Source organism: Urocitellus parryii, chromosome 5 (assembly GCF_045843805.1).
Source record: "Urocitellus parryii isolate mUroPar1 chromosome 5, mUroPar1.hap1, whole genome shotgun sequence".
NCBI lineage: Eukaryota > Metazoa > Chordata > Mammalia > Rodentia > Sciuridae > Urocitellus > Urocitellus parryii.
In genome coordinates, this window is record NC_135535.1 from 6478793 (window position 1) to 6502212 (window position 23420).

General features: G+C 49.3%; 1 non-coding gene across 1 annotated transcript; it reads right to left on the reverse strand.

The window, feature by feature from the left end:
- Positions 1-22324: 22324 nt before the first annotated feature.
- Positions 22325-22426, reverse strand: LOC113186813 (U6 spliceosomal RNA). The gene has a single exon (XR_003301336.1). It is a non-coding gene; the product is annotated as a U6 spliceosomal RNA (small nuclear RNA).
- Between the last annotated feature and the right edge of the window lie 994 nt (positions 22427-23420).

Sequence of the window (23420 nt, forward strand, 5' to 3'; positions counted from 1 at the left end):
CAGGCCAGGTCATGGATACTGCTGTGGGTTGAACCCTTAACCTCATGGAGCAAGAAATTAAGGCCTAGAGAAATTCAATGATTTGTCCAGTGTCTCCTGATTTCAACTGTAGGGTCTTCATCTAGACCGTGCCTGTGTCTTCTTGATTTCATCTATGATTAGGTGCTACAATGATACCAGCACCCAGAGTAAATCAATTCATGGGCAATAATTCCCATTGGTTGCAGGAATGGAGAGTGAACGCAATGGCAACATTTATTCTATATTGAATAAGGCTTTGGGGAAAACTTATAGGAACCTCAGGCATCCTTTTAAATAAACTTTGCATTTAGACATGAACTGTTCAGTTCTAGGATTACTGGAAATACTGGGTCCCACAAATAGATGAGTGGGTGGGCGTGGAGCAGATGAGGGCTAAGGCACCGAGGCTACAGAGAAAGGACACCTCCTGTTTCAGTCACTTCTATCCCTGGCTCATTGTGGGCCTCTGAGCTCCAGGTGTTTGATTTATAAAATGGATGCTGACAAAGAACTTTGCAAACAGAGCATCACAGAAACCAAAGCCACAACCTGATTAAAAAAAATACCTGATTATCAAGATGTGATTGATCCCATAAACTCCATCCAAAATGTATTTCAAAGGCAACCATTTCCAACAGTTTGGTCTGCCTCTCCTGTAATTATACAATTATTAGGCACAAGCGTTCTGGAAAATGTCTCTTTTGCATGTGAATTTTTTTTAATTAAAAAAAAAAAAAACAACTCACATGCACATATTCCCCACGTAGGCCGTCTATTGTACATCCTGCCATGGACTCATGATCTTTTCTCAAAGGTGCTTAGCAGATATTCATGACCTAGTGGGAAGCTCAGTATTGTGAGAATCTAAATTCAGATTGATTAGCAAACTGCAGAACTATGAGTAGCACAAATTAGGTCCAGACTTAAACATCTTGAGAAACTCCAAGCTATTAAGGAGAATTAGTAGATGGTTGAAATAATTTTTCTGGAAACTGTTCTTTTTATTTTTAATTTTTGTAGTCGTAGAGGGACAGAATCCATTTATTTTATTTGTTTATTTTTATGTGGTGCTGAGGACTGAACCCAGAGCCTTATGCATGCTAGGGAAGTGCTGTGCCACTGAGCGACAGCCCCAGCCCAAGAACTTGCATTCTGTTGCTGGGGGTGTCGCTCAGTGGTTGAGTAGTCGCCTAGCATGTGTGGAGCTCTGGGTTCAATTCCCAGCACTGTAAAAACAAGCAAAAACAACTTTATAATCTGGTTATAAAAGGACACTTTGGCCCCTAAGTAGTCTTTGATGATTTTCATAAATCTTTTATTTATTTGTTTGTTTGTTTGAGACAGGGTCTGGTTGTGCTGCCTAGGCGGGCCTCAACTTTTTCTTTTTTGAGAGAGAGAGAGAGAGAGAGAGAATTTTTAATATTTATTTTTTAGTTTTCGGCAGACACAACATCTTTCTTTGTATGTGGTGCTGAGGATCGAACCCGGGCCACACGCATGCCAGGCGAGCGCGCTACTGCTTGAGCCACATCCCCAGCCCAGGGCCTCAACTTTTGATCCTCCTGTGTCTGCCTCCAGAAAGACTGGAATTACAGTCTTGAGCCACTAGGTGCACCTACTACTATTTTGTAATTTTAATGAATGAAGAATTTTTCCTCCCGGCTATTGAGGGAAGTTGAAATTATTTACTTTGATCCTCAATGTTATTAGTAATAAGAGTCAAAACATCATTTTGAAGGGCTCAGTGTCTCATGACTATAATCCCAGTGATCTGGGATTCTGAGTCAGGAGGATTGCAAGTTCAAGGCCAGTCACAGCAACTAAGTGAGGCCCTAGCAACTTAGCAAGACCCTGTCTCAAAATTTAAAATAGGGGATATTACTCCTAGGAGAGCTCCTGCCTAGCATGTGACAAGTCCCCTTGTCCATCCTTCATACCTTTGGGGCAGGGGTTGTAAAGAGACTATTTAAAACAGTTTTATGTTATTACACTTTGCTTAATTCAGGCCGGATTCAAGACAGTCCTCTCCCCCGCCCCCTGCCCCCAAGGGTCCCCCATGGGCCAAAATGGCCTAATTATCTCTCATTGTTGTCACCTGGTGCGCTGGGCTGGTTTGTTTCCTGACCCAGCTGGTTTGCAGATCATTGACCAGAATGGCCCTGGTGGTTCAATAAGTTCAGAGCGAGCAATTCAAGCTCTTCAACTCTAAAGTCACTGTCTCCAGTCACTCTTTGGTGACTTCCTTTTTGGCAAGATAAATATTTTAGAGCATAAGAAATGGACATTCTCTTGCAACTTCATGCTGGAGACAGTCAGGGGTCCACCCTACGGCATGAGTGAGGGTCGCTATGCCGAGCTGTCGTGACACGGAGCCTTCAGGACCCGCGCTGTGAGGACCAAAGAGCCAGCACCCGCGCTCCCCGGCTTTGTACTCGCCTCGGTTCTCTGAGCCCGGGTTCAATGGGAATAAACAGAGGCGCCTTCAAAACAGAAAGGGAAATCAGCCACTGCGAAGAATAACTGCGTTCCACGAGGCCTCTCAACAAGGCCACCGCGGGGAGCCGCGGTGTCCCCAGGCGCCGGGGCGGAGGGGCGCACCTGGCGGCGAGGGCGGGGCGGGACGCGGGCTGCGTTTTCTTTCCTTGTCAAGTGAATTCCCCGAAGGGCTCCGAAGCTTCTGCTTGGCAGAACAAGGGAAAATAAGACATTTTTAATGTATTCCATTGTCTTTCCCGGTGACAGAGCGCCGTCCCCCAGCAGGTTTCCAAGTGTCTCTGTCACTGCGCGCCCGGGCCCTCCTCTCCGCGCTGCCGCCCGCCCGTAATGAGCGGGAAGAAGGAGTGCTCCTCGCAGAGGGCGATTATCACGGGTCTCCGAGCCCCTGCTTCCACCTGCCGAGGAAATCACGGCTCTGCGGCGAGGGCATTTATTCTTGTGCAAGTTCATTTGCAAGTTGAGCAGAACTCAAAGGCAGGAACCCACCAAGACAGCGAGTCCGGAAGGAGCGCCGTCCGTTTAAACATCTGGTGAATTCTTTCCCTCGCCCCCAACCCCCACCTCGCATCCCGGGGGCGGTCACGTCCCGCATCCCCTTGGCACGGTCCTGCGGGCACTGGGCTGCTGACGCCGTTTTCCAGGCCCGAGCTAACTGGAGCCCGGGATCCCTGGTCATTGCAGTCTGCACTCGCTGCACATTGCAGCAGCTCTTGACCTACAAGCCCTCCCAAGGCCTGGTGCCGCCTGAGCTCAGCCAGGCTAGACTGAAGGAGAAGTGTGAGAAGGATCCCAGAATCCTCCTTTAACCCCACACCTGCTGTGGCCTCCAGGGTGTCTGGCAAACTCCCAGGGATCTCACTACTTCCTTCTTCAAATGCAGGTTGGCCAGCGTCCTCCTGGGGATTCTAAGGCCATCTGAGGGACAGGGTGCAGCAGTGGTGGGGGGGGGCGTGTGACAGACTTCCCTAGAAGATAAGAAAAAGTGATGGCTGCATACCATGTTTCTTCTTCTTCCCAAGGTTCCTCTGTCCTGTGGCCTAAAGTCCTGGCAAAATCGCCACTTCATAGGATAGTCTATTATTTATTTATTTTGAGACAGGGTCTCACTAAGTTGCTGCCTTTGAAGATGAAGAATGCCACAAGCCCTGGGCTGTGGGTGACCTCCAGAAGCTGGAAGAAGCAGCAACAAGATTCTCCCCTGTAGCTTCCTTGGTGTTAGCTTAGTGAGTCCCTTTTTGGGTCTCCCTGAGGGGCCCCTTCTGACTGCCAAAACATGAGTCTGTTGGTTTGATCCACTTATATTTGCAGTAATTTGTTAGAAATTGTGACCAGCCTCAGCCTCCGTGCTGGCTGCTGGGAGAGCCTTCCCCGACCACCTGTCCAGAGCCAGGTGTGCGGCTGCTGTCCTGGTGTGCGGCTACGGCAAATACCTGAGCGAAGCCACTTAGGAGAGGAAAGGGTTATCTTGGCTCACAGGGTTGGAGCTTTCAGTCCATGATGGACTGCCCAGTGCTGGCACGTCATGGCAGGGGCACGGCAGAGCCGAGTCCTTCACCTGTGGCTGGGAAGCAAAAGAGATGGAGAGGAAGGTCCAGGGTCCCACAGTCCCTTCAAAGGCCATCCCCCAGGGACCTGAAGACTTCCCAGGAGGCCGGCCAGCTCCCCAAAACATCACCCTGAGGAGCAAACCTTTGTCACTACATGGGACTCTGGGGGACACACAGGATCCAAACTCCAGCACTTGGGCAGGTGCTAAGCACTGCTTTAGGGACACAGCAGTGAACAAGATGCTAATAACGTCCCTGCAGGGGGACAATAAATCAATAAGAAAAATAAACACATGGCAGATTGTGAGGACAGGAGTGAGGGACGCAGAGCCCTGAGGAGAGGGAGGCTGGGACCTGGGGAGGGTCTCAGTCATGAAAGGCACCGAGGAAAGTAGAGGCGGAGGCGGGAGCAGATGAGGGGAGGCAGGGGCTCTGGGGAAGGAGCGGCCAGGCGGAGGGGAGAGTGCCGCGGCAGGGCTTCGACGTGTCTATCGCCAAGCGTCCTTTGGGGAGCACAAGTGGCACGTGAATAACCGTGCCCGCCCTCCAGGCACGAGCCTGGACAGAAGTCACCAAGCAGTGAATTCAGGTGGCTGGGGCAGTCGGAAACCCGTGCGAGTTTTGAGCAGAATAAGACAGTGTGTTTTTGGAGGATTTCCCTAGCTGGCGGGCGGGGACTGACCCTAAGGACAAGAGGGCAGAGGAGAGAGGCCACTGAGGGCTCCCAGGACCCCCCAGGACCCTGAGTAGTGGACTCAGGGAAACTGAGTTTGACCGTAGGGTGAAAGGATCTGCTCTCACTCAGGAAGTGGGGTGAGTGAAAGGGCGCCCTGAGTAGCTTCGTGTTTCCTTTGCAGATTTTTCCAGTCTAGAAAGACTACCTTTTGTTTGTTTGTTTGTTTTGTACCAGGGATTGAACCCAGGAGCGCTTAACCACTGAGCCACATCCCCTGCCCTTTTCTATACTTGATTTCAAAACAGGGTCTTGCTGCTGAGTTGCTTAGGGCTTCGCTGAGTTGCTGAGGCTGACTTTGAACTTGTGATCTTCCTGCCTCAGCCTCCTGAGCCGCTGGGATTACACCATACTTGGGTGAAAGTCCCACTTTGTTTACATGTTTGTCCTCTGTGTCAATATTGGTGCAAGAGCTCAGGGCCGGGAGCTGGCTGGCATAGAGGAGCTGGTTCAAGCAGGAATTAAGGGACGGAGAAGGGCTGGCATTTTAGTAATCATTGTGCCAGGAAGAAATCTGACACAGACCAAACTGAATCCGTGTTTGCCTGTTAACGGCCTGGATATGAGGTGTCCCCCAAAGTGCCTGAGCAATGCAGGAATGTTCAGAGGTGAAATGATCAGATCGTGAAAGCTTAACCTAATCAGTGATTAATCCATGTCATGGATGAATAGTTTGAATGGATTACTGTTAACTGTAGGCAGCGGGGCAGGGCTGGAGGAAGTGGGTCACTGGGCGCCTGCCTTGGGGATTACATATTTAGTCCTGGCTCCTCCCACTCTCTGCCTCCTGGCGGCCACCCACCCCCCACCCTTCTGCAATGAAGTCCCACCTCCCCTCAGGCCCAGGGCTGCTGAGCCTCTGAAACCACAAACCCAAGTAAAGTTTTCCTCCTCTTCAGTCCTTGCCAGGTATTTTGATCTCGTAAGGCTGATTAACAGATTCCCAGAGTCACCGGTGACTCCCTGACGAAGCTGGGCACAAGGACGGATGGACCAACTCCCCTCCTGCAGCATTTGGTAACGGCTCAGGGTCTCCTGGCCTCACATCATCGCTCTCTTTCTTGCCTTTGACATTTGGTACCACACTGAGGCGATGGTCTTGGAAGCACCTGGTTAGAAATTGAGATCACAGAGAGAAGCCCAAGAGGCCCTGGTACAGAGGACATGGAGCTGTTCTGCAGCTCTGGCCGATCCCAAAGGCTCAGGAGTGGCCTCTCCATCCCCACCATCAAAGCAGACAGAGCGAACTGGGGCTGGGGCTCAGAGGTGGAGCGCTCGCCTAGCACGGGTGAGGCACGGGTGAGGCACTGGGTTCGATCCTCACACCATATAAAAATAAATGTATTGTGTCCACCTACAACTAAAAAAAACCCCCAAATCAGACAGAGCTCTGGGGGGGGGGGTCTGTCTGCCTCACTAACTGCACAGGGCAGTCTCGCCTGGTGGAGCTAGTCCTCCTAATACGTCCAGGAGGCCAGCGTGCCTGGTTCTCAATTGCGCTAGCCAGCGGTCTCGGCCTTTCCACCATCTTCTGTTCTCCATCACAATTCATCCAGTAGCTCTGCCTGGTGAGGCCCAGGGCAGAACCTGCAGCAGGAGGCACAGGGAGCAGCCTGTAGGCTCCAGAGGAGTCCCGGAGGCTTTCTCTCCAGGTCTGGATGTTTCATTTCCACACGGCTGTCGGACACAAGCCTGGGTCTGTGTGGGGGGCAGCTGCGTGTTCATGATGCGTCATGTGGGAGGCCAACCTTACGGGTGACTGAGTTACACTCCCCAGCTGGGTGCTGACGCGCTCAGTCACAGAAATGGGTGTGTCTTGCTACAGCCCCATGGGTGAAGCTCTGCTCACCTGTTCCTTTGTAATCTAACCCCTTGCCCTGTTTAGGATAGAATCTTCCATGGAAGTGCCTTGTGTGTGTCCCCTCCTCTTACTGTGCCCTTGAGTGCGGCCTACCCAGGTGTCAGTCAACCTGCTGACAGTGGACATCATGAAGACAGACTCAGCCCCCTGACACCTGACCCCTTGCCTCATTTGAATAGCTTCTCCTCAATAAAAGGGATCAGCAGGTGCTCTGGCTCTCTCTTTCTGCGGACCCTTAAGGTCAGGGAGCCGTCACAGCAACCCCAAAGAAAAAGGTATTGTGTCTCTTGTGTGGTTATTTTGTGCAGCCCAGTTAGCCCAGTTTAATTGGAGTGACCCCTGAGCCTTTTATTTTTTTATTTTTCAAAGAGACAGTGAGAGAGGAGAGAGAGAGAGAGAGAGAGAGAGAGAGAGAGAGAGAGAGAGAGAGAGAATTTTTAATATTTATTTTCTAGTTCTCGGCGGACACAACATCTTTGTTTGTATGTGGTGCTGAGGATCGAACCCGGGTCGCACGCATGCCAGGCGAGCACACTACCGCTTGAGCCACATCCCCAGCCCCCCCCCCCCAGCCTTTTAGTCGCCAGAACAGAAACCCTGTGGATTTGTCCTGTGACGTTGTCTGAGGCCTCATGCAGCAGACAACGGCTACTCATCAGAAGGTCACTCTCACGCTTCCCACGTGGACTGATTCACCCTCCAAAGAGAAGGGATGGACTTTTTGACCAATTATTACATTTTGATCATGAATATGTATGGATACATAAGTGAACAATGGCCAGAGTGTATATAAAAAAAAAATAGAAAATTGACTCATAACCTGTAGCAACATGCCAAGAAAATCTACCCAGAAACCAGCCTTATGGAAGCCAGACTTGTAGGAAGCCAGACTTTGAGCTCTAGAAGGGTAAACAATAACTTCTGCAATCATCTGCCCCAGATGGCCAGGACTGAATTAATAACTAACGGCTTCATTTATTTTTGTGGAGGGTGGTTATTGGGGATTGAACTCGGGGACATTCCACCAGGGAGCCACATCCCAGCCCTATTTTGTACTTTATTACAGACAAGGTCTCACTGAGTTACTTAGCACCTCACTTTTGCTGAGGCTGGCTTTGAATTCACGATCCTCCTGCCTCAGCCTCCTGAGCCTCTGGGATTACAGGTGTGTGCCACCTGCACCCCAGCTTCATTAAGTTTTGTCCCCACTTCCAATTTAGGGCCAACCTGAGCAAGCCAAATTTCTATCTGCAACCTCACATAGAATGCCCCCCTAGTCGGCCGCCAACAGCGTCTGCAGTCCCACTGCTTTGGGGGGACACCCGAAGCCCTTCCTTCCACCTCAGAATCTTCCCCCTCCCCTACCTGTTTTCACATCTCTGTCAAAAGGCAGGTGACGGTGGCCATTTCCTTCTCTACAGTAGGATCAGAATAAATAGCCTCTGCTTTGCTCCTTTGCTTTGTTTCTTTCCCCATGGTGAAGTGGGGGCTAAGGAGATTTAAATATGTACATAGGCAAGGTCTCGCTGTCCACCACACATAGATGCCAAGACTGTGGCACCTTTTAGCAAAACGAAGCAGCTTTATTGTAGATTGATCCACAATGACAGGAGGCCACTTAAATCTGTCTCCTGGATCTGCTGGGAGCAAAGGAATTTAAGAGGGCTGGGGGAAGGGGGGCTGGAGGCCGGCTGATGGGGTGTCGTCCCCCCCCCAGTCTTGGTGGGGGGTGTATGTCCAGGAGGAAGTGTGGACTTTGCATTTGTGAAGTTTCCAGCCTCTGTTCCTCTGGTCAGCATGCAAATGTGACAGAGTCCTCCTCCTCTGGGCCCAAGGCCCTGCTCTCTCCTCACTTTCTGCTCACTCACTTTAGCACTTTTTTTTTTTTTTTTTAATACCAGGGATGATTGAACCCAGGGGCACTCTACCTCTGAGCCACATCCCCAGCCTTTCTGATTTTTCATTTTGAGACAGGGTCTCACTAAGTTACTCAGGGCCTTGTTAAGTTGCTGGGGCTGCCCTAGAACTTGCAATCCTCCTGAGTGGGCCGCCCGAGTCGCTGGGACGACTGCGTGCACCACCGTGCCAGCTTCCACTGGGTTCTTGAGGTCATTTTAGGTCGGGTCTAGGGTTCTGCACCTACATGCTGAAAAACAGCTTGAACAGTTTTAGGAACAGGGAAATTGCTATTTTATGGCCTGGTTTCACATGCATTAAAAATATATTTTTGTGTGTGTCTGTGTGTATGTGTTCACCCATATAGAAAGCACAGAGATGGATATTAGTTTTAAAATCAGGGCCGGAGATGGAGCTCAGGAGTGGAGCACTTGCCCAGCATGTGCAGGCCTCTGGGTTCCATCCCCAACACCACAAAACAACAATAACAATTAAAAATAAAATAAAAAAAAAAACCAAACCCTAGTTTTCATTTGAAAATAACTGAAATTTAATTCTAGGTTTCTTTGGCAAATATCTAAGCATGTCTAAGCCAAATGCGGCACTTTCCCAGAAATTCCTGTATCCAAAATGTCACGGTTCTAAATATGACGAGCTTAATCTTCAAGTGTAACCTCTCCCCTGTTGATGGGGAAAGGGTGGCTCATCCTGGGAGGGACAGCGCCGCCTCCTCCAACTCTCTGCCTTGAGACGGTGAAAGTAGGACAGATTCCTGGCGCACCCCGGGCCAGACGCCATCGATCCCGGGCAGAGACATCTCGGTTCTTAGAGAGGGCCTGACCCTCAGAAACCACGCGTGGACGAGGGGGACCCTTCGGTCAGAGGAGGATGGACAGGGCTCTGTGGGGCTGTAGTCTGTGAGTGAGGGAGCTGGGAATCCACCTGGAGAATCCAACGCGAACTCAGGGGAATTGAGGGACCCTCCATGAACATCACACGGCCTCTGTTAAGATTTTAAAATCTAACTCTGATTTCCAAAGCAACGACATGTAGCATTGTGACTTTCTGTTGGACTAGAGCTGGTGTGGGGGAATGTTCTATGGGTAGACGTGGCTTTGAGGGTCGCCGCTGGCCATCCCCCTGCGTGAAGTTGCTTTATCCTCCTAGGGGCCCTGGGGCAGAGAGAGTGATTTGATTCAGGTTTGCGAATCTGTCCACACCACCAGCTGTCTGACTCGCCCATCCCCGGAAACCAGAGCCCTACTTTGTTTGATCTGAAGTTGGGGGGGGGGCTGAGGCTTCAGGAGTGATGCCTTAGGGGTTGTGGCTGTGGAGAGGCCTGCTACAGGGGGGCAGCCCTGTGGAGAGGCTGAGGCCCACAGACTCCTCCCTGGTTAAAGCTCCCCTGATCTGTGGGTCCAGTGCAAGATGAAAAAATTTGAAGTGCAAGCCTCCCGCCCAAAGAGTCGGGCGAGTGCTGCCAAAGGTTCCAGCAGACCAGGCGCCTCCTTCCTCCTGAGCTCTGCCATGTGTTCTATGTGCCACTGAAGGCCACACTCCCCAGGCAGGAGAATTCTTCAAAGGAAAGCACAGACCCCAGAGGTGCCCAGGACCCTCTCCTGGACCCTGCCAGGGGTCAGTCTCCCTTTCCGCCACCCTGACTCAGGGTGCATGAGGACCCCCTAGGAAACGCAGCTCCGTGTCCAGCACGCTGGGTACCTGGGGTGGGCAGAAGTTCATTCTCTCCAAATGGTCTGCAGAATACAAGATGGGGGTCTTCCCGGGTTAGGACGGCCACCCCCATGCCCTGCCTCGAGACACCATGGGCACCAACACTCGCTCTCTGGACACCTAAACCGCGGCCCCTGCTGGGAGCTGAAGGCAGAAGCAGTCTGGGACGGGGAGGGGCACGCTGGGTGGCACTTGGGTGTCTGGAGAGAGGGAACAGAGAGATGTCTGAGAACCGCCTAGTTCTAGAGGTAGCGGCAGGCCGTATCTCTTTTTTTTTTTTTTTTTAAGAGAGAGTGAGAGAGAGAGAGAGAGAGAGAGAGAGAGAGAATTTTTTTAAATATTTATTTTTATTTAGTTCTCGGTGGACACACATCTTTGTTGGTATGTGGTGCTGAGGATGGAACCCGGGCCGCACGCATGCCAGGCGAGCGCGCTACCGCTTGAGCCACATCCCCAGCCCAGCAGGCCGTATCTCAAGCAGAGTCCCCAAGCCCCAGAATCTCGTGCCATCTGACTTTCACTCAAAATACACAAAGATAAAATGACAAAGATTTTCAAGACGCAACCACCGGCAGGAGGTGCCAGAGGCAGGGCTCTTCAGAGGACCGGGCCCTGGGTGACCGCCCCCGCTGCAGCCCAGGAAGCCAGCACCAGTCCTGAGAGAGCTGGCCTCCCGAAGGCTGCAGAGTCCCCCGGGCGGGTCTCCACGGGCCTGAAAATCCACAGGCCTAGTGAAGACACCCACAGGACTACAGACAGAGGTGTCTGGAGCCGAGTCTGCCCAGCTCACAGGGCCCCCTCTTCAAGGTGGAAGAAAGAAAAAGCACTTGAACTTGCTAATCAAAGCTGACTCAGCCTCCGCGGTCTTCAAAGACTCCCTTCCTCATTAACTCACCAAGATTAAAGTCAGGTTCAAGTTCCCCACGGAGGCTCTTCTCCCTGCTCCTCCCAGACAGGACAGGGGCCAGGCAAGCTAAGGCGACCCCTGGTCCTGCTCTGAGGCCTGTGGCTGGGGCAGCGACCAACTCACTGAGAAGCTGCCATCCTGCCTGGTTCTGGGGCCCCAGTCCAGGATGCCCAGCCTGGCCTGGGCCTTCTGATCTGTGGAGGCCTGAGCTGCTTCCCAGGCTCCAGGCTGGAGGGAAAACAACCTGTGGGGCCACCCTTCAGACCCTTCCTTGGCCACTACCAACCCCAGCCCTGGGTGGGGACAGGCGTAGGTGTGTGTCTGAATGGAGGGTAGACGAAAGGAAGGTGGATGGATGGAAACCAGAATGGGATAGAAGACAATGGGGACAGGTGAAGGAAGGGACCGTTTGACATCGACAAACGTTTAGATTCCCATCATTTTGCACACTCTGTCCTTGCTGCAGCAACACAACCCTTAAAACATCTTCCGTGTACCTGGACTTGTCCCAGGGCACAGGAAGCCTCTTGCCCACAGCCACATGTCCAACCTTCTTGGATGAGGGTCCTCCAGCCCCAGTCCAGCCTTCAGGTCCCTGCAGCCCTGGCTGACACCGTGCCTGAGACTTCATTAAGATTCTGAGCCAGAGCCACCCGGATTCCTGACCCATGGAATTGTGACCTAATCCAGACGTCTGTTGCTTCAAACCAGTAAACTCTGGGAACCTTTGTTATGTAGCAATAGATCAGTTAACACCCCTAGCAAAATTCTACCTACATCTCAGTGACCAAAACGATGTCACTTGGCCATCCTGAGATTCAGGGGAGATTGGGAATATAGCTTAGTCGTGGCCACTTGAAGCAGCCTCACCAATGGAACAGAGGCCGGGAGAGGTGTACGGTGGCCCCCAGGGTGTGGCTCCCGGGGTGTGGCGCCAGGGCCCACCCTGCTGCTGAGCCAGCAGAGGACCCTGGAGAGGACTGCATTCCAGGGTCGACTGTGATAGATACCGAGTTACAGAGGGGACCGCGACTCACTCACGGCGTGAGACGAGGTCACTTCTGAGTCTCGGCCTGGGCGCGGGGTCCTGGTGCGGGGGCCTCTCCTGGCTCCCCAGCCACTCTTGCCCAGGACCGGCCGGTTGTGTCTTCTCGAAGGCCCTGCCGGGGCTTGGTGGATCCTCCTAGGTCTTTCTCGGGTTGGTTTCAGTCCTGCTCTTAGAGATTCCCCTTATTTTCTTCCTTTTCTCTTGGTGCCGTGGCTTCCTTCTGCCGGGCACCCAGCCCGCCAGTTGGGGTCTCCTTCCTTCCCGACGTGGGATCAAGGTCACGCTGTGGCCCCGCAGACTCTCTGAGTGGTGTTCGTCCTGTTGACCGCACAGCGGCCTCGTGACCTTTCCGTTCTAAACCGTTTCCGATCTCCCTTATGACGGCTTCCTTCACTTTTACAGTCGATAACGCATGAAGTTCGATTTCAAAACACGTGGGTTCACCGGGTTGCCTGATGATTTATTCTCATCCACGCCCCACAGCCGAAGTCCGTTCACCATAGGGTTGAGGACGGCGTTGAACACGCTACACGGGAGATGTCTGTGAGGGCCCCTGTGTCGTGAAGAGGTGCATCCTCTGGTCCTGGCTACAGGAGTCTGTCATTGACCGTTGATCCTGCCATCTCCATTTTCGCCTGCTTGATCTACCACTTACCAAGAGACGGACAGCACGTGTGACACGGGGTTTTCTGTGGCAGCTCAGATCCCCCCTCAGAGGCACTGGCTGCAGGAGGCACAGTTCAGCCACAGCCTCCCACAGCAGCACCCTCAAACCACTGTGGGGTGATCCCGCCCCCTCTACCCAGGGCTCCTAGCCAGCGACGGGCACCAGGGGGTCACCGGAGCAGGGCCATTCCGCTTGGTGTGAGACTCCTCCACTAAAGGACCGTCCTGGCTTGGGGACCGGCCACAGCTTTCCCATGGCCATGCTGCAGTCTGAGCCTCGTTCCTTCCTCCCCACCCGGATGCCAGGCCTGAGTCCCGGGTGTGGCTGCGTCACACCCCCCCATATCTAGTTCATCTTGGCCTCTGTGTCCTGGACTCCAAGCCAGCCGCTGACGGTGGGTCTGCCAACTTCTCTTTGTAAGTCGGACAATTCTTTTCTCTTTCTTCCCCCCCCTCTTTTGTCCACTTTTATTTTCTCTGACAATCTGACATATAACTAGATCTTCTTGATGAACCGTTCCCATGATTGTATGCAATAACCTTCCTTATTCCTCACAGTACACTTTATTAAAAGTGTCTTTGTCCCTGAACAATACACGATGTCGTGTTCACACTTTTTAAACTGGAAATCAAGGCAGCATTTGAAGCCTTCCTCCGCGTGTTACTCGGGGTCTGTGAGACTCGTCACGCTGACACGCGTCTTCACGGCTTGTGTTTACTGTTCCACGTCAGTCTGTGATGTGAATAGCATGTATTCCTTCCTCCCTGCCACTGAAGGGGATCTAGCTTATCTCCAACTTTTTCCTGTTTACGCAACGCTGCTGCGAACACCCTCATACACGGCTCACGGGGCTCACCTATGAAAATTTCTTTAGGCTGCTTGCCTAGCAGTCGAGCTGTTGGGTTGCGGCATCGGTGCACCTTCATGTCACTAGCTGAGGTCAGACTGCTCTGCAGAGAGGGGGATTTCTTTCTCCAGATCTTTCCGTATCTTTGGTATCCTTAGCTCTGCTCTTTGGACAAATTGATAACATCTTGTTGTGGTTCAAGCGTTCATCTCCCCTAATATCAAATAGTAGAGCATCTTTTTTTGTGTGTTTACATTAACTATTTCTATTTTATTTATTTTTTAACCTTTATTTTATTGACTTATTTTTATGTGGTGCTGAGGATCGAACCCAGGGCCTCACACACGTGAGGCGAGCGCTCTGCCGCTGAGCCCCAGCCCCAGCCCTGACTATTTCTATTTTCTGTAGACTGCCCTTTGTTGGCCTGTGCCCATCTTTTCTAAGGGACTGTTTGTCTTTTCCATTTTATTTCTAGGAGTTCTGAATGCATATGGGAAACAAATTCCTGGCCTGTTACATGTGTGTTCCATCTTTTCCTTGTCTAAGATTTGTCACTCCAGTGTGTGCTGCGAAGTAGAGATCCAATTTCATTTTTCCCATCTGGAAAACAAATTGTCATAGCACCATTTATTGAAGAGTGCTATTGTTTTTTTTTTTGTTGTTGTTGTTCCGTGTTTTGTTTTCTTAAATATGGGGATCTCGCTAAGTGGCTGAGGCTGGCCTCAAACTTGTGATCCTCCTGCCTCAGCCTCCCCAGTAACTGGGATTACAGAATTGCACCACTGCCCCAGCTTTTAAACCCCGACGAGTTGTTGTGGTTATTGTTTTATTCGACCAACGATTGTTTGAATTCAACCACTTTTTCTCGATGTCTTTGCTGCTTAGCATTCCATTTTGGAATTTCTTGCCAACATTTCTTCTCATATTCATATCTTTTTTTTTTTTTTTTTCATCCTAGGGATTGAACTCAGAGCCTCACACCTACTTAACATGTGCCCTACCACGGAGCTACATCCCGGCTCAGATTTATCTTCTATCAAATCTTGAATCCCAAGACAAACTAGTTGAGAGATTGGGGGAAAGGATTATAATTTTCCTGTGAAATTTGAAGTTCAGCAGTCAATGGAGAAATGTGTCTGGCGCAGAGGAACCCGCTGACACTGAGTCAAAAACCAGGGCAGGGACGTGGGTGCACAGAGGGAAGGGTAGAGGACGTCTCGGGAAAATGGCCACAGCCACCTTGCTAATCAGCCGGTCCTAACACAGCTTTTGCCACGCTGTCAGCAGGTGACGGTGGCCCTGGCTGTGCTGAGTCACTCCTACAAGAACAATGATCAATTAGCCTGTGCGCACAGTGCACTCTCTATAAATCCCATCAGGGGTGTGCCAAGAACAAGAACAAGTTTTGGAAGCAAAATAAGTCTTAAAATTGGCAATTTTGACACGTGTGGAGCCTCCTGAAGTGACATGTGAGGGGCTGTTAACCTTGCCGGCAGAGCCATATGCTGCATTGTTTGAATATAGCTCCAGAATGTTCGCTGGCTCCTCTAGGATCTCAACACTCACTATGGGCTACAGTTCTACATACAGAGTATTAATCTGAATTTTTCTTATATGTTAAAAGGTTTTAGGTTATTAGGTGAAGAGGATGAATGATGTTGGAGGTAATTGAAGAATAATTTCCAATGATTTGAGGAATTTCCAAGAATTCCTGAGAATTCTGATTTTTTCTTTCTTTCTTTTTTTTATAGTTGTAGATGGACAGAATGCCTTTATTTCATTTTTTTTTTTTTTTTTTGTGGAGCTGAGGATCAAACCCAGTGCCTCACGCATGCCAGGCAAGTGCTCTGCCACTGAGCCATCTCTCCAGCCCCAGGGAATTCTGATTTCTTAATTCTCATCCTGAAGTTCGGTATCTGTGGACTTTGAACACACTGGGCAGTGTGGCACGCTCCGAGTCCACCGGCTGCTCCAGTCGAGGAGGCTCGTACTTAGGGAACATGGACTTTGCTGCTAAGCCCGGGGAGTGGTCTACACCTAGACCTGATTTGGGCAGGGTTTAACCTCCCTACGCCTCAGCATCCGGAAGGGGGAATGACGGTATTGCACCCACTCAGTGTGTGGTCACGAGGACTAGAGGAATAGGAGAAAGGGCTTCAGAACAGTGCTTGGTATACAGCAAGCACTCAATAATGGGATTTATTCTTGTTTCTAAGTCTCTTCTTCTCTCTGCTTTGTCTTTTCTCCTTCCTGAAGCCCATGCACCTTTTTCTCCCCCACTCCCAGGGATTGAACTCAGGGCCACATCACAGTCCTTTTTCTTTTCGGACAGGGCCTTGCTAAATTGCTTAGGGCCTCACTAAATTGCTGAGGCTGGCCTTGAACTCCTGAGCTGCTGGGATTCCAGGAGTGTGTGGCTGGGCCCAGCCCCAGGAGCTTCTAGTCTAGGAGCCGAGCCGTCTTAGACTGTGTCTTAGACGGTGTCTCCTGGTGTCCTCGCCTCTGCTTTGCATTCTGGGTGTCTTGCATATCTCCCAGTTGACCATTTTCTCTTGGTCTTTGTCCAGCCTGGCATTAAGCCTGTCCTGAGTTTTAAATTTCATGATTTGCGTTGTTCATGTCTAGTAGTTCTATTCGGAGCTTTTCTTGTTTTGTTCATTTTATACTTGTTATTACTGGTATTTCCAATTGTACACAGCATCAGGGACAGGGGACCCATAACCCCCTGTCTGTTCACTCGCCGTCCACAGGTATCAATCCAGACAACTTTGTTTACTCCTCGCTGCCCCCCATGGCTCCCCACCCTGTTTGGAGGCCGATCTGGGGTACCCTCTCATTTCACCTGTAAATATTGTCCACTGTCTTGCCTGTTCCTTCTTTTTGTGCTGTAGCATGCTTTCCTTGAGAGTTTGAATCTTGAGCTTGATATTTCCCTCCACAGGGTTCTGTGGCTTGGAGTCTTGGGCCTCTGAGTCACCCTGACGCTCAGAGTGACCCCTTGCACTGGGCTTTGGTCCTGGGAGCTCCTCCAAAGAGGAGCTTTTTCCGGGTGGGAGTTTCCTGCCTCCTGAGCGGGAAGAGCGCCCCCCCAGAGGCTGGCTGCGCTGCTTCACCAGGTGGTCCCGGGTTACCGCCTGCCTGATGCCACTTTTCTTCTTTCAGCCTAGAGATCCCAGGCCGTGCAGTACAAATTTGGGCTGAAGCCCACTCAAAGCACACGAATGAGGTCTGGATCTTTCCGGGGGTCTGTTCAGCTCCCCGCTGTCCACCCACAGCTGAGGCACCAGCGCCTTGTTATCTCCTGGAGCAGGGCTAAGTTTTTCTAGTTCTCCTTCCACTGAAAGATCAGCCCTCAGAGGATCTGGCTTTGCAGGCGGGAAGGCCTAGTTTCCACTCGCCCCAGCCTGTCAGCCAAAGATCTTATTTCCAGGCCCCAGGCAGCCGCCTGGGCCCGGGTTTCGGGCTCTGATTATCCTTCCACCCCATCCTGCCTCCCTCCCCCAGGAGACTTGGGACTGGGTCATGTGATCTCCACTCGGCTTCGCCCTCTTTGTTTCTGTTTCCCCGGGATATTCCTTTCTTGCTTGCTTGCTAACTCAGTCCTGCGCTGCTGACTACTTATTTATTTATTTGGTTGTATTTTAGCCAGCATTTTGATGTTATTGGAGGGAGAGGTTTCTCACATTATCCTAGTGGAAGATTTGGTCAGAACTGAGTTGTTGGTTGGTGGCTTGGTACCAGGGATCGAACCCAGGGGTGCTCTACCACTGAGTTCCCCAGCCCTTTTTATTTTATTTTATTTATTTTTATTTTGAGACAGCATCTTCCCAAGTTGCCCAGGCTGGCCTCAAACTTTCAATCCTCCTGCTTCCAGCCTCTTGAGTAGCTAGAATCATAGTTGTGTACCACTGCACCCAGTTCTTTTATTCCTAATGTCTGTTTAGGTTTTTTTTTTTGTTTGTTTGTTTATTTGTTTATTTCCTATTTGCAATTTTAAAAGCCACTGATACCATTATCATAACATCATACTCAAATCAAACTCGCCTGTCCCCAAAGCCATTGCAGGGGTGCACTCAGCTCTCTCTGATCCTTTTTTGGCTAAGGACCTTGGATGGGCCACCTGCGCTACCCAGAGCAGGCCTGCCCACAGCCCTGGGTTGGCCACTGACCCTGTACTTCAGTCTGAATGTGCCCCTCACAGAGCTTGGAGGGCCAGAACCGTGCTGTCCCCATTTTGCAGAGACCTTAGATTTCTGGATTTTGCTGTGGTGTCACTTCTCTGTCAGTTTTTCCTTGTAAACAGCCAACATCATCTATAACACTGATTTGTATGACTGTCACTAAATAGCCAGCCAGCAAAAATGGCCTGAGTGTTTGTAACTCAGTCCTTTTCCTGGCAAAGAGGAGGAATTCAGGAGATGGAGCACGCTTCACCCTGTCATGGCCTCAAATCTTTCGCCCCATGAACACTCGCTACTGGGCTATTGCTCATGTCCTTGGATCGGTGAGGGCCCAGCTCTGCCCCCTCCAAACCTGTCTCTGCTGTATTGCCAAACTGGCAAGAGACATTATTTGGTCAGGCCCTGCCCCTGTCAAAAATCCTGCTCAGGTTTCTTTTGGGGATGCCCTAAAGTTAGTTCTGGGTTACAGGTGCACAATTCTGTAGTACACTAAATACATCAGATTGTACACTTCAAGTCAGTACATTTATGGTCTGAAGCTTGTGTGTGTGTGTGTTGCTGGGGATGCAGCCCAAGGTCTCGTGCATGCTAGGCAAGCACTCTACTACTGAACTACACCCAGCATATGGTCTTACTAATATCTCAGTAAGGCTGTTCATTTGTCTTTTAAGTGCATGAGAATTATGATAGGGGGTGGGGGAGACTGCTTGGGCATCCAAAGCTCCCCTGAAGTGGCCCTTCCTGTGACCTTCAACCCCCACCATTTCAAAGTTCTCACTGTTCCTCCAGAGTACCACCCTGTTTCATGGCACCTGTGACTTTTTGCATGAACTGTCCCTTCCACCTGGAACATCCTGGCCTCCAGCTCCTCCAGCCGACTCCTAGTTACCCTACAAGACTGAGCTGCAGCTTTGCTTCCTCCACTTTTATCAGTTTGTCTCCTGGAACTTCGTTTCCAAGACCTGACTCGGTGCCTGGCACCTCCATGGGGCTCAGTGCACACGTGTTCACCCTGACCCAGTTCTGCAGATTTCACGGTGGCCTGCTGTGGGGCCTGGTGAGTACGGGAGTCCAGAGTGCAGACACCCTTTCCTGGGGAGCCGTGGAGGAGCAAGGCACAATTCCTTCCTTGCACCCGTCTTTGGCTTCTGATTTAGCAATTACCAATTGGCACTTTAGCAAGAACCACCTTCCTCTTCTTTCTGGAATGCCTCTCTGCCGAGGCCCTTCCCCTTGGGCTGGGGGGACACGGGCTTTACTGTACTAACAGAACGAAAGGGGGAAGGGCCAATTAACATTCAGCTAAGAGAGAACATGATTCCTCCTATCAGCAATAAAAACTGACAGCTCTATCAGAAAATGAGCCCTGGGAGCCACAAGCCCGGCCAGGCCAGGTGGGGAGGGAGGGGGTCTGCAGACCGTCAGGAGTGATAAAGATGGCTGAGGGCAGAGCGCTGCTGGGAGTCGGGAATCGCTGGCAGCCGAAGGAAGCGCCTGGGGAGGCCAAGAGCCCGCTCCTGCTCTCCATGCGCCCGGGGCAAGAAGGCTCCCTCTCCAGGCCGCCGCTCCCCGTGCTCCCGTTTCCTCTGACCTTATCATAAAAGGAGGCCACGTGGTGCCTATTTATGGTACAGGACAGTCTGGGGAGAGGAGGCTCACAGTGGGCCAATTCCGAGGCTGATGAAATTGCTCTGGCCTCCGGATCTCTCCATGCCGTGAATGCTAAGCGCGGGGGCAGGGCCGCCGCCGACTCCCCGCAGGCGCCTCCAGCCTGGAGTCTGGCGCACGGAGGAGGGTTGCTCTGCAAATCCCGCTCCTAAGCCGAGCCGCTTCCCAGAGCCCCAGAGCAGTCGCTGCTGCTGCGAGGGAGACAAGTGCAGGGGAGAAAGCTGGGGAACGCCCTCCATCAGTGAGAGAAGAGGGCCAGCACTTAAAAATATGGCCACTAGATTTCTGTTTCACATCCGAGCACATTGGCTAAAAGAGAAGAGGCCAATGAGAATGAAATGGCAAGTGACATGAAAGGGGTCCAGGAGCATTCGAGGTGGTGTTTCCAGAGGAATCAGGGAGAGGCAGTTGGGGGCTGAATGGAAAGACCCTGAGAGCAGAGCAGGGTCAGTGCATCCTCCAGGAGGCTTCTGTGCCCACCAGGTGAGGCAGGGCAGGGACTCCTTTGCTCAGGAATCTGTCTTCAGCACAGTGACGGGGTGGGAGGGGCAAGCAGCGCGGTCAGCTGTGGGCTCTAAATCACTCCCACAAGTTTTGAATTCAAAATTTTCATCAGGTCCAAAATGATCTACTTTATTTTATTTTTTTATGTCCTTGGTACAGTAGATATAAAATGTCAGTAAACTTAAGGCTTTTAATACTCAGGAATTGATCCCAGATGCAATCACCCATGAGTTCAGACAGCTCCTGGGTGCCATGTCCTCGATGGTTATTAGAAGGTGTCTTTCAAGATACATTGCTGATTTTTGAGGCTAGCAGCAAGGAAATGCTAGCTGTTGTAACAAACGACTCCCAAAACACTAATGGCTTCACCCCAGAGACATGCGTTTCTCACCCACAGAACTGACTAATGGGAATGTAGTGGCGGGTGGGGGCTTTCCTCCATACTTGGAGACCATGTATGCACCTGCCATCATCTGGATTGACTATCCAAAAAGGCCTGTCTCTGTCAGTAGGAAAGGCAAGGGGAAAAGGATATCTCACTGTGCAAGGCTGACTCGTTCTTCAAAAATCAATCAATGCCCGTCTGAGCTCTTGCCTAACATGCCCAAGGCCTGGATTCGACCCCTAACATGCAAAAATAAACAAAATCAATTAGTGGAACCTGCCTATTAACAGGCTAAAGAGGAACAATTACATGATGATATCAATTGATGCAGAAAAAGCATGTGACAAAATCCAACATCCATTTATCACTTCCAACAAACAACAAGAACAGAACTCTCAGCAAACTGAGAATAGACTGCTCTTCAACTTGATAAAGAACACTGCAGGGGCTGGGGTTGTGGCTCAGTGATAGAGTACTTGCTTTGCATGCTTGAGGCACTGGGTTTGGTCCTCAGCACCCCATAAAATAAATAAAGAAAGAAAGATATTGTGTCCATTTACAACTAAAAAAGAACGAATATATATATATATATATATATATATATATATATATATATATATATTTTTTTTTTTTTTTTAAAAAAAAAGAACACTTGAAAAAATTCTACAACTAAGAATCCCAGAGATTTTGATCTTTTCAATTTTTATTTTGAGTCAGTTCAAAGTACTTTACAATCTCCCTTTTGATTTATTTTTTGACAAATAGGCTTTTAAAAAGTGTATTATTTGGGCATTTTCAGGGATCTTTCTGTTATTGATTTCTAATTTAATTCCATTATTGTAAGAAAGCATACTTTGTGTGATGTGAATCCTTTTAAATGTACTAAGGTTTGTGAATGACTCAGAATATTGTCCATCTTGATAAATGTTCTGTGCCAACTTGAGAAGAGTTTGTATTTCTGCTGCTATTATTGGGTAAAGTATAAATGTCAATTAGGTCAGGGTGGTTGATAATGTTCAAATCTTCTATATATTTTCTACTTTTCTGTTTATTTTTATATCAATTATTGAAATTTCTGGGGCTGGGGATGTGGCTCAAGCGGTAGCACGCTCACCTGGCATGCGTGAGGCCCTGGTTCAATCCTCAGCACCACATACCAACAAAGATGTTGTGTCTGCTGAAAACTAAAAAATAAATATTAAAAAATTAAAAAAAAGAAATTTCCAATTGTAATTATCAACTTATCTCTCTTTGCAGTTCTATAAAATTTGTTTCAAGCATTTTGAAGCTCTACTGTTAATATTTAGGATACAATATCCTTTGAATGAATTGACCCCTTAATCATTTGTAAATTACTTTCTTCATCCCTGGTAATATTGTTTGCTCTAATATCTACTTGGTCTGATATTAATAAATCATTGAAATTTTGGGGGGATTAATGATAACATGATATATCTGTTCTACCCTTTTGCTTTGAACTGATTGTGTCTTCAAATTTGAAGTGCTTTTCTTCCTTACCATTTTTTTTTTTTTTGGTAGTACTGGGGACTGAACCCAGGGCCTCGGGTATGCTAGGCAAGGCTCTACTACTGAGCTACATCCTCAGCCTTTGAAATGTGTTTCTTATAGATAGCATATTGCTTTTTAAGTCCAGTCTGATGGTCTCTACCTTTAAATTTGGAGATTTAGACCATTTATATTTAACATGATTAGGATATGGTTAGGTTTAACTCTGACATCTTGTTACCCATTTTATATATTTGTCCTACTTATTCTTGTTTCCCTTTTCTTCTTTTTCTGCCTTCTTTTGGTGAAACTAAATACTTTAAAAAAAAAATATGGAGCACTTCATGAATCTGTGTGTCACCCTTACAGGTGCCATGCTAATCTGCTCTGTATCATTCTTTTCTAGCTAAGGTCTCTATTACCAGTGTGTTATTAGTTTTTAGGCATTTCAAGTGAATGGAGTTGGGAAATAATTTTATTTTTAAAGAAAAAATTTATGAATTGCTTTATAATTTTAGTATTTGTACTACCAAAGCAAGCACATGACTAAATATATTTTAAAGACTTGTTTAGTTGCAGATGGACACAATGCCTTTATTTTATTTATCTATTTTTTTATGTGGTGCTGAGGATCGAACCCAGTTCCTCACATGTGCTAGGCAAGGGCTCTACCACTGAGCTACAACCCTAGCTCCATGACTAAATATTTTTAATGAGTCTGTTATATCTGATGTGTTGGCTTATGAGTTATAATTCGTTATTTTAATGATTGCTTTAAGGTTCACAGTATACAACTTCAATTTATCACAGTCTACCTAAAAGTGCTACTTTACCACTTCATATAAAGTCTAAGAACCTCAAAGAGGAATATAGGGAAAGGAGGGGGGTGGAAATAGGAAGGACAGTAGAATGAACTGGACATAACTTTCCTGTGTTCATATATGAATACACGACCAGTGAAACTCCACATCATGTACAACCATAAGAATGGGAAGTTATACTCCATGTATGTATATGTCAAAATACACTCTATTGCCATGTGTAACTAAAAAGAACAAATTTTAAAAATTTTAAAGTCTAAGAACCTTACAATAGGGCATTTCCATTTCTCCCCTCCTGTCTATTAAAAAGATACATAAATTTGTAGCATCACCTCCAGTTCCATTCCCACATGACAAGGTTCGTCCTAGCTTTCCTCCTTTCCCTGTTTGTATCTCCTTCCTCTGGCTCCTGCTATTTCAGTTCCTCTGCTTGACGCCACTCTTCCGACCTTGTGGGCTGCCCTTCACCTTGAGTGTGGGCCTGACCCCACTCCCACAACTGGACTTGGATATGGCTGCTCCCGACAACCCACCTTGTTCCCATCTGCCTGTGACTTTTTGAAGAAAAGAGAAAGGCAAAAGCCAGCAAATATTTTTATAA